This window comes from Atractosteus spatula, assembly GCF_055471065.1.
Source record: "Atractosteus spatula isolate fAtrSpa1 chromosome 11 unlocalized genomic scaffold, fAtrSpa1.hap1 SUPER_11_unloc_1, whole genome shotgun sequence".
Lineage (NCBI taxonomy): Eukaryota > Metazoa > Chordata > Actinopteri > Semionotiformes > Lepisosteidae > Atractosteus > Atractosteus spatula.
The window spans coordinates 484,044-496,071 of NW_028296630.1; the positions used below are offsets into that span (position 1 = coordinate 484,044).

At 43.5% G+C, this 12,028-nt stretch overlaps 1 long non-coding RNA gene across 1 annotated transcript; it reads right to left on the reverse strand.

Annotated features, from left to right (window-relative positions):
* LOC148811444 (uncharacterized) lies at window positions 1-1,360 on the reverse strand. The gene is made up of 2 exons (XR_016086390.1): window positions 1,083-1,360; window positions 1-394 (listed from the first exon to the last, which is right to left on the reverse strand). It is a non-coding gene; the product is annotated as an uncharacterized LOC148811444 (long non-coding RNA).
* Between the last annotated feature and the right edge of the window lie 10,668 nt (window positions 1,361-12,028).

A 12,028-nucleotide genomic window follows, 5' to 3' on the forward strand; every position in this document is an offset into this window, starting at 1 on the left:
GTGCAATTTGAGACTTTACATCTCATTTAATATGGAGACCGTAGACTGACACTGACTCAATACATACAGTGAAAGTGGTTCAAGCTTTTAGAGACAACCTGTAAAATCTCACGGTCAGTCTCTGAGTTTGCAGATTGATTAAGACGCACAGTCTTTGGGGTGGGAATTCTTTCTTATTGGCTTATTTGCTGACAAGGGAGAGTTGACACATTCAAGAACACCATCCACAATTCAGAGGCAAGGTTATTAGATCTGCAGCAGGTGATTAAGAGACTCTTCTCCGGCTCCTCTTTTCATTGTACAGGGAGATGGCTGGGAGCAGCACTCTGATAATGGACACTGCCACCCACGCCACTATATTCTCCGCCATGTCATTCAGTTCTTCCGTTGTTATCTGTTTTAAAGCAACAGCATAAATGTAGGTTAACCACGGAGGACTAACATTGTCTTTTATTGCTTTTAACAGGGTGTCAGCTGAGCATTAGACAGGATTCATCCATTCTCCCAGCAAACAGTGATAGGCTGATTTCTTTTTAACGTCTTATTTTGTTTCGACTTCTCCTTGGAATATATCATATTCTATTCACATTTTTTCTACAGCCTACAGCCTATTCTGGACTTTTCTTTCATTTCCTTTCCCTTCTTACCTCTCTCCCTCCTATTCCTTCTCTCTCCCAAAACCAAACCATTGTGCATTTTACTACACTGTATTACAATTAAAACACAAGATGAAAGGTTCTTATAAAATAGCTACAAATTATTTGTTTCTGGTACTAAATCTGTTTTGAAAATCATACGGCTTGGGGCACATTGCATTCTCTTCTTCTGACAAGATACCAAGGGTTTTGAGTCCCAGCTGGGTTTCTTCACAAGTCTTTTTCATAGGAACCCAATTCGAACAGATTACATACAGTAATTTCTCATTTTCTCGGGCAGTGCAATAGATGCTGTTAATGGAATACAAGTACATTTTAAAAGACAACCTTAGATAATGTGACAATCAGTGCACTTCTTTTCAGTCCTTCAGATATCCCTTGTGGTGCCTCCGGGGGAAAGTTTATGTAAATGAGAGAAGTACTCACACCACACTTTTCTTTCCTGAGTTTCGTGGCGTTTCTTCCTCCAATTATCTTCCAAATCCAGTCCGTAATCCGCTCTATTAATCCTGTTCCGATCCGAGTTACAAAAATCCATAATAAAGCCAATCCGCGATGTATCCTTATCCACTATCCGCAATCCAAGAACCATAAACCTTTTCTCCTTTCAGTAGTCCGTTATTCCTTAGTCCGATCTTTAACATAAACCTCTTTCCTCTCTCTTCCTCCAAACCGCATTCACCTTATCGGCTTCCGCCTTGTCCACTGCCTCCGGGGCACTTATATTTCAGTTCCTGATGCGGCTCAGCTGTGTCTCATTGTTTCTCAGGGTAGACCCTTTCCATATACGGGTCAGCTGATTCTTTTTGGCAGCCATTTTGCTTAGGTCCATATCTAGTATTTTAAGTAGGTCATTCCGAAAATACCTGTTATGAATGACCCTTCCCCAGGTCATCTTACACCCTTTACTTGGCTGGCCTGTAATGTGGGTGTTATATTCTATGATTTTCTCCTTGTTTTATTTATTACCTTGTCCAGTAGGTGGCAGAATTAGCACAGTAAGGAACTAGGCTTAAGGAGCAATATTTGTTTAATCAAGCTGACATCTTCCTCTAAAATATGTTTTTTTTTCCGTAGTGGTATGAAAAACACAACCTGAAAATATAGTAATGAAAATGAAAAGTCAAAGCTTGTGCAACCAGGTGATGAGCAGCTGGGCCCGGGAATCGGGAACAGCGCCTCGTGCAGGCTGGTAGACCCTCGCTACCAGCCTGCTGTACGCCTGACTTGTACGTATCTCTGGAAACTCTCCCATGGTTCTTTCTAATCTTTTAGGTAAGATCTGAAGTAATAAGGCTTTTTTAAAAGGCCTGTAAGTTTATGTTTACTGATGTCATAGTTTCGGTTTAAGGTTTACACGTTTATATGTTTTAAGAGTATCAAAAGTGTATTCGGGCTCTGCGGATTATCAGAGACGAAATTGAACTTCGTTAGCTAACTGTGTGAAGTCGCTAGATGAAAACTGTCTGTGTGTTGTGAGTTAAGTTCTTAGTGAGTTGAGTTGTTATGTTGTCGCGTTTAAATGGTGTTATAGTAAACGTCTTAAACAGGGGAAAACAACATGTATGAGGGTAGGAGTCAGACTCTCGCTACCAGCCTGCTGTAAACCTGACTTGTACATATCTCTGGAAACCTTCCCATGTTTTTTTCTATTTTTGTAGAAAATAAACTTTAAAAAAGGAAACCGTGTGTGAGTTCCTATTGCGCGCATCGGTGAGTGCACACGATCAACGGTAAAGCTGCCAGAACTGAGAGGGCCCCGCTAGAGGTCACCACAGCCAGGCAGAATAGGGACTGTGACGTAAACTTGAGCAGTGCGTTATGGGAGTTGTAGTTCATAAAGCCAACGCTATGTCCGTGAGCAACTATAGCCAGTTCTAAAACCCGGCTCCCCTTAAGTGAGGATTACACTTCCATTCCAGGCTTTTCTATAGAAGCCCGTTTCCGCCAGGGAGTAAAAAAATCGCGCTATGGTATCTCAGAATTCCGACTTAGCAACTCAGAATTGCGACTTAGCAACTCAGAATTGCGACTTAGTATCTCAGAAAGTACCTCAGTTGGCAGGACCTGGGTTTGAGCCAATGCAGTGAGGCACAAACTAGGGTGGGAGCAGCGAGGGCACAAGCCCTAGAACCCGAATCCGTTACAATAACAAAAGGACAGACAATGAAATATGGGCTATTTCGAAGTCGCAAATGTGAGATATAAAGTCGGAATTCTGAGTTACTAAGTCGCAATTCTGAGTTACTAAGTCGCAATTCTGAGATACTAAGTCGGAATTCTGAGTTACTAAGTCGGAATTCTGAGATACTAAGTCGCAATTCTGAGATACTAAGTCGCAATTCTGAGTTACTAAGTCGGAATTCTGAGTTACTAAGTTGCAATTCTGAGATACTAAATCGGAATTCTGAGATACCATAGCGCGTTTTTTTTTTTCTCCCTGGCAGAAACGGGCTTCCATACTTTTCAACTATCTTTTCCTTTTCCAACATTTCCTAAAATATTGATTTTTTCTTGTACGTTTGATTGAAACAGTTCTTACATAAAAATAACACAATTTTTAAAAATCATTTAGAATAATATTTTAATAAACACGAAGGTGCATTCATCATTTAGCATAATGCAGAAAGTTATCTTTTTAGAAACAAAATTGGTGAACGTGTTTGGGGGTCATTTAATTTGATTCCAGACGTGTGCACCTTATGTAGGGGGTTTGCGTCTTCTCCCTGCTTTCACATAATCTTCCTTTGGGTTATTCGCTCCATCTTCCATCTTCAACACATGCTTGTTTGGTTCACTGGAATTTCTACATCGCCCTGTGTGTTTGTGTATGTACCCTACAAGGGGACAAATATACTACTAATGCCGAGTTACACCTCTGGGATTCTGGGATAGACTCCTGGTCAGCAAACCCTTAAACAGGAATAAGTAGCCTTCTGATAAAGGGTGGATAAAAGACAATTAATCAAATAGATCTTAATTTCACGACCTGTTGTTCACCAGACTACAGAATAAACACAAGCAGGACTAACAGTTCCCAACAGACAGTCAAGTAATGAGAGAGACTACTGGAAATGAATCAGATGCCAGTTCTTCAAAGACAAAATATTATAGAAATGGAGTTCTCGTATCCTGCAGGTGATCAGACCAGCAATGTGATTGTCAGTAAGACTAGGCTAAAAACAAGCATGTGCTCATTTCATACATTCAGGGTATTAAAATAATAATAATAATAATAATTGCTTACACTTATATAGCGCTTTTCTGGACACTCCATTCAAAGCGCTTTACAGGTAATGGGGACTCCCCTCCACCACCACCAATGTGCAGCATCCACCTGGATGATGCGACGGCAGCCATAGTGCGCCAGAACACTCACCACACATCAGCTATTAGTGGGGAGGAGAGCAGAGTAATGAAGCCAATTCATAGATGGGGATTACTAGGAGGCCATGACTGGTAAAGGCCAATGGGAAATCCTATACCCCTACTCTTTTCAAGAAACGCCCTGGGATTTTTAATGACCACAGAGAGTCAGGACCTCGGTTTTATGTCTCATCCGAAGGACGGCGCCTGTTTACAGTATAGTGTCCCCGTCACTATACTGGGGCATTAGGGCCCACATGGACCGCAGGGTGAGCGCCCCCTGCTGGCCCCACTAACACCTCTTCCAGCAGCAACCTTAGTTTTTGCCAGGAGGTCTCACAACCAGGTACTGACCAGGCTCACACCTGCTGAGCTTCAGTGGGTTGCCAGTTGTGAGTTGCAGAGTGATATGGCTGCTGGATAAAATGGATTGTATTCTCTTTTTTTACTAGGGATTTAAATTTGAAGGACTGTTTCCACATCTTATTGCACCCAGCCTGACCGTGTGGCTCTGCAGATCAATCAGTGAACACACATTTTGTCAGGAAATTTGATCCCTCTGTCATCCACTGAGTCTTTTTCAGACGTTCCAAGCTTTGGTATTTGTATTATGTAATCTTGGTCACAAATCCAAATGCAGATTCTGTCCAAAAGAAAGGATAATTCTCTTCCAACTAAACAGATAAGCAGTATAATTGTTGATGACTGTAATTTTCTTTGCTCTCACACTGCAACAGAAATGAAGAAACTGATCTCTGGTAATTGCAGAGCCCTTCTCCACAGCATTGGATTGGATCAAGTGATTAGACAATGGATGGATAATATTCCATGTGTCATGCTGCTGTGACTGAGAATATTGAGGACAAGACCTGTATAACTATAAATGGCTGCAATACCATAACTGACCATAATTAAAATTGCATTTCTACACTTCTTTTCCATCCCAGATCTACAGAGCTACAGATGAAAAGTGGTTGAAAAGTGAGAAATTTCTTCACCAATTGTTTTAAGGAAAAACTTTAGGAAGGCCAGATTAAGAATTCCAGAGTGAAATCTAGCCAGAATACAGAGGGGTTAACACACCTATTCTTATAAACAGGGATCTTAAATAACCAAGTATGAAATTTAAAGCACGGCATTGCTACGGTACAAATACCTTCAACCAAACCGAAAACAACCAGAACACATCTCGAGGCTGAGGAATTAGGAACCTCGTGAAATGGCCGTTCCGTTGTGACGTCATCCTACCATCGCGCCCAGATTTGTTTTTAAAAAGTTTCTGTCGGTGCGTTTTCAATCCCTTTCTGCAGCTACCCAGCTACAGATACCAGTTTACCAATTTAACAGCTTCTTCCTACAGATTAGGTGCCGTTTTAGACATATCTAGAAAAGACACATACAGACACATCAACCGCCAAAAAGCAAGACTGGGCAGAGAGAGGATGTTTTCATCCTTATTTCACCAGTGAAGCCCAACTGAAAGGAACTAGGACACAGCAGAGTGCAAGATTAGCATTATAAAACGCTTCGAAAAAAATGTTTTATAAGACTATAAAACCTACTGTACTGTATATACAATATACTGTAGCGTTTACAGGTTCTTTTCAGAACAAAGGACCAGTGGAGACGCGATTAACAAACCAAGGGATAGCTTTATTCATTAACAACCACAAAACCAAACACAGGATATACATGCACATGAGGAGACTGATGGAACACGTACACATCTTTAGGGTGGTAATTACTTAACAACACGCTATACACTTATAAGTCTGGAGCCTCCCCACACGGCTCCTCCTCCCGGGCCCGGTAGGGGGCCAGGTGGCCTCGGTGCAGGACCACCACTCTCCCACCACTCTTCGCAACCAGACACGGTAGCAGACCTCGCCCACCACCCCGAGTACCTCAGTGGGTTCCTCCCACGATGGCGCCAGCTTAGGGCTGAGTCCCCGGGCTGGAAGGCAGGCCCCCTGCAGCGCAGGTGGTAGTGCCGCTTCTGCCGGACCCCCATCTGAGTCAGGTGGGTCCGTGCAAAGCTGTGCACCCGCCGCATCCGCTGCCGCAGGTCCCACTCGTAGTCCGGTCCAGCCGGCGGTGCCGACCCGTCTCCGGGCGGCGGGCCGAAGACCAGGTCCACCGGGGTTCGCATTTCCCGGCCCAGCATGAGCGAGGCCGGGGTGCACCCGGTGTATTCCTGGACCGCGGTCCGATACGCCCAGAGCGCAAGGGGGAGGTGGCGGTCCCAGTCCCGTTGGTTCCGGGACACCAGGGTGGCCAGCTGGGTGGCGAGCGTCCGATTAAACCGCTCCACCAACCCGTCGCTCTGGGGATGCAGCGGGGTGGTCCGCGTCTTAGTGATCCCCAGGCGCTGGCACACTCTTGCGAAGACCTGGGACTCGAACTTACACCCCTGGTCACTGTGTAACTCCTTCGGCACCCCCAGCCTGGCAAACATCCCCTCCAGAAGTGCATCGGCCACCGTGGGGGCACTCTGGTCCGGGAGGGCGTAGGCCTCCGGCCACTTCGTAAAATACTCCATGGCCACCAAGACGAGTACACTAAAGAGTACACTAAAAGTAACCGCAGAGAATATTCTGTTCAACGTTTCCCACCCATAAATGTGCCTGGGATGGTGATTGATTCTTATACAGATGACACAGAAGTCATGAATCGGGACACTCCCTATAGAGCCCTGACTGATGCTTCATCAAAACTTCAGGATCAACCTACTCCTACAGCAGAACAAGAAAATGAATTGACATGTAAAAGCAATCGAGTTCCCCGGTCCTGGGTTTGGAAGAAACCCTCTACTTCAAATGACATGGGACTGGGTGAACAAGAGTTCATGGAACTTCCTTGCAGAAGCAATGAGATAGAAGATTCATTTACAGATCAAAACAGCTTAAATGCTGCAGAACAAAAGAGAGGCTCAGAGAAAACAACACTTGACAATGTTGAGGAAGGAGACCAGCCAAGCCCTCTCATTTCACCAAAGCTTGACTTCTCAGCAGAACACATAGCATATCAGAGTCTGCAGTGTCTGACATTGAAATTGTTGCCATGGGTATTGTTGACATTATTATGGGCGAACTTGATGTAACGGAGGCCTCAGATACAAAAAGCAAGTCTAGAGTAAGCCAAAAGAAATCAGAGTGTGCTGCTGGTCTCGTCACTGAGAATAAAGCATTTCAAACCCACTCCAATAACGTTAACTTGAACATTGAAAAGCTTTCAGCTGAAGAGGTGTCCTGTGCATCTCAAGTACCAGGAGCCACAGCAAAGCACAATCTCCCCCCACTGCAGACAAGGGTTTCAGAAGAGCCTAAGGACCAAGTCAGGACCTCCACAGAGAGTTCTACAATGAGTCCTATTGAAAGGAAAGTGGAACAACTTGTCTCGAGTGGTTCTCTGCGTGTATTTTCAGAAGAACTTGTCAAAAATGTTTTCCATTTAATTTTGAAATCGGGAATTGCAGTACAATTGGGCACAGCTCACAAATCTGATTCAGATCCAACTTTAAAGAGCCCTCTAGTAGTTCAGGATTTATCCCATCCAAAGTCCTCAGAGCTCTCTATGCAGTTGTTGTATTCATGTACTGAGAAATCAGTGAAAAAGCTGTTGAAGCAGTGCCTCAGTTTTCCTGATTCTCCAATTTTTGCCACAAATGAGAAAGATGTTTCACTTTTTCAAGATTGTGATACAAATACGGAATTTAAGTCTTCCCAAAGGATTTCAGAGAAAGTGTCTGTGACTGCCAAGGATCACAGACCACAGAAAAGTACTGAACCATCAGTGCCCAGTTCACAGATCTACCATGATGCAATTAATCAGCTTTCCAGCTTGCTTGTAAAGTCTGTCATGGATGTTTTGTCTTCTGCGTGTGATTTATCAATGGAGCCTGAAGACAGTGAAAATCAAGGTAAGAAGGAAATCAAATCAAATCATTTAATAGTGTATTAACATTTTAGTTGTTATGAAGTACAATTTAAAAAATGTAGTGACTGTATATAAATATACAGTACCTTGATTTTCTATCTGTTGTATCTTTTAAATGTTTTTGATGTATTTAGACAAGATAGTGTAGGCCATGACTATGAATGAGAGAATGAGTGAATATAGCCATATATTCAGTAGCCATATATACAGTACCTGTGAATATGGCTGCTTCTTTGTATGTAGTTACCTGAGCTCCAAGATGTAATAGTTTTACAGGAACATGAAGCTTTATACTCAAATGTTTTGTGATGCCTGTCATTCGTTACTTCTCAATATAATTTAGTTTTTGTTTCAATTGTACATACTTTCTGATATTTTGTTTTACTATCATTAAATGAAAAGCTCTTTGTTATCATAGGTAATATACCAGCAGCCAGGATGACATCAGAAATTGAGAAGAGTTCTTCTGAGGAACTGAAAAGAGACTCCCACCTTGAAAACAGTTCTGAAATCAAACCACTCAGTGTCCCTGTAGAACCGTTGAATATTGAACCGGTTTCCTCAGTTGGGCTCCAGGAAATTTCTATGGCTAAATCAACAGAATCACTTAATATGACTTTAGTATGTACTGAGACTGTGGAAAACATCATAACACAGCTGCTATTGCAGATATACCCTACTTTGATAAAAGAGGAAACTTCTACAGAAATCCCAGGGAAGATGTCTGTGTCTTTGCTGAGTCAGCTAGCTGTGGACCTCTTTGACAGTGTGTTGCAGGACTTGTCCGAAAACCAGGAGATAACAGTTGTGAAACAGGATAATGATGTGTTTCATGAACCACACAAGATTCAGCAGGTTGCCAGCTCTGTTCACAATGAATTGCTGTGTCAAACTGGATCCCAACAGGTTCTACAGAAAGCTGCAGCCTCCAGAAATGAGACAGTGGTCAAAACCATAATCAGTTCTATGGTGACCAACATTTCCAAGCTGACACATTCAGCTTCCCAATGTTCATCCCTTTCACCAGAGACCAGTATTAGCAGAGAAGCAAGTGAGATCGTTGATGAGGTGATGGGTGATATTAAAATAACTAGTGAGCACAACAAAGAGGCAACACCCAGTGCTCAATCTTCTGAAGTTTCTCTTGTTTCTTCTGAAATAGTACATGGAGTCACAGATAATCTGCTAAAGAAAATTCAGCTAAACTGTTCCAGCCCTGAGTCCAGTACTCCTCAAGCTGCCATTGATATGGAAACCCGGAGCACTGAGCAGCTCATGTGCACCAAAATGGACCAGTTAGAACCTTCACCTGTTATTGGTCGAACAGTCAGAAGTAAAAAACTGCAGTCTTCTATGACAAAGTCTCCAAAAGGCTTTTCTCCAACAGTCCCAAGTGGTTTTGAAAACAGTTTCCAGCCAGAAGACACTATGGATAAGCCCTGCTCATCACGTCCCCTAGGAGAAGCTGTTGGTGTGACACCTTGTTCTAATAAGAAAAAAGATTGCTTAGCTTCTGAGACCCCAGACAAGCCTGGAGATTATCTGGTTCAAAGAGTCCAGGATCTAGAAGGAGTACAGCAGTGTAAGGCTTCAGGGAAGACAGTTAAGAAGACTAAGAAGAGCTCCTTGAGGCCAGACTGTATGAAAACACAACCTCTGGAGTCCTCTTCGCATGATGTGAAGGTTGATGAGCTGATGAGTGATATTAGAATCACTAGTAAGCACAATAAAGAGGCAACACCCAGTGCTCAGTCTTCTGAAGTTTCTCTTGTTTCTTCTGAAATAGTACATGGAGTCACAGATAATCTGCTAAAGAAAATTCAGCTAAACCGTTCCAGCCCTGAGTCCAGTACTGAAGATCTGAAGAGACCTCTGCAAACCTTGAGTGAAATGGTTATAAGTATTACTGAATCTGTGATCATGCAGTTATCAGCTGTTCCAGGAATTACTATAGGCACAGCTGAGCATGACAGATGCATCTTTCTTCAGCCTTCGGATGCAGACCAAATGATTGAAAAAGTGTACAATGACTTGCTGCAAGAAAATGGCTCCCTTATTGCATTATACAAAGCAGTAATGTCCAAAAATCATGAAGTGTCCAATGCCATTATTGTATCTTTGGTTAAAGAGCTCTCAAAGCTCTACTTTTCAACAGCTGAGTCTTCAGCCTCAGGTGTTGGACGCATTGTGCAGTTGAGTGTTCATTAATTGTATGTCTGGCAGGATGGTGGCACTGCTTCACACCAGAGAAAATGATAGAAAGCAACTCAGGGGTAGCACTAGGTACCTGTACATCTGGGTTGTCCTGGGGTTGCACCCTTTGAGTCTGCTGAAGCTCGACAGGTGCAGTTGGAGGGAGACATTCTGTCTGTGGAAAACCAGGTGTCAAATAAGCTTTCAGACGGTTGTGATGAACAACTTGGGTAGGTCCATCAGGGGAGTCTTTCTGTCTAATGACATACAGCACCCCATCTCCATCAGCAGGACGTATTAACTGTATGATACAGTATGGCCCTTTCCAACGTGGCGCCAGTTTACACCGTAAATGAGCTGGATCGTTCAACCAAACTAAGTCTCCCTTGTGGTAAGGTGAGTACTTTACTTTTTTGTCATACTGGGTCTTTTGTTGTAGATGTGCAGCTTCACAATGTTCCTGGCTGGACTGATAAGCATGCTGGAGTTTACGACAAACAAATGCAGCATATTCAGCTGGTGTTCCTGGAGATGCAGATGATAGTTCAGCCTTAGGCAAAAATAATAGATGAACTGGCAACCGAGCCTCACGACCATGCACCAGATAGAATGGTGTATACCCAGTGCTAGCATGTACACTTGTATTGTAGGCAAACTGAATGGATCTCAGCAACGTGTCCCAAGCTTCATGTGTCTGATGATGGCCTGACACCTGCCGGTCCCAGCGTAAAGGTTCATGATAACCGTGGTGTTGTTGGTATGACCTGGCACCAGGACTGGGGCTTGCGAAAAGGTCGGCTTTGACTGATGCAGCTGCGTGAAGGAGATCTGCCTCTGCTGTGGTCTGGGGACTGTGGTCTCCTACGTGCAGCAGATGAAGACTGGACCTCCGGGGAATGAGAATGGGTACATGCCTGGGTGCGAGTCAGTGATGTTACAGCTGACTGCAATCTGTCCACTTGAAGTGTAAGTTTGTCTAGCTGGGCTGCTAGCTTGTCAACACTGGTATTAGTCAAGCTATGGACTGGGGTGGAGAGAGCAGGCGGTGGAGTAGTCATTGACACTGCTGCTGGGAAGATGCCATGGAATGTGGAACGCGCTCTCTCACACTGGCCAGCTACCTTAAGAGCTTCATCAAGAGTGGTAACGCCAAACTTGAGTACAATTTTGCTTGTAACTCAAGGTCAAGTCCAGCAATGAAACGCCTCAGGATTTCTCATGTAATGGCAGTTTGCCCATAATCTGGGAAAGCTTGCAGTACAAGGCGACACAACTCTGCTGCATACACCTCCAAAGGTTCATTAGGCTGACGCGGCCGTGCATTCAGATATGTTTGAAATGTCCTGAGTTCCTGTTTTTGTCCGAAAACGGATTGCATGTGCTTGCAAGTGTTATCATAATCACATTTCACTGTATCTGGGAGACTGTCCCAATAACTAAATGCAGCACCCGCCAATCTCGATGGAAGAATTTTAGCTATTTGTGTTTTATCCATACCTGAAGTCTCACAGCACACTTGAAAACGTCTAACCCACTGTGAGAAACTTTCGGTTCCTTCACCAGTGAAATCCGCCGGCAAAACGGCTTTGAAGTGCACCACAGCAGTGAATGTGTCATCGTCAGACATGTCTGTAGACATCCTCAGTTTCAAAACTGTGACTTTCTCCTAACGGATTCACTCCAAGAATCTTCAGAAATATTATAGTAATTTTGGCCGGACGAAAAAAAAAAAACCCAACAAATCCGTATGCAAAGTACAGAATAACACAAAGCCAAAAAAAAATATCCAAAATGCGATCGGAGATGGCAGTATTAAAGTTAAAAGTTCTTAACTTGAAGATTTTACTTGAGGCGAACAAGTAACGAATTGCAGTACG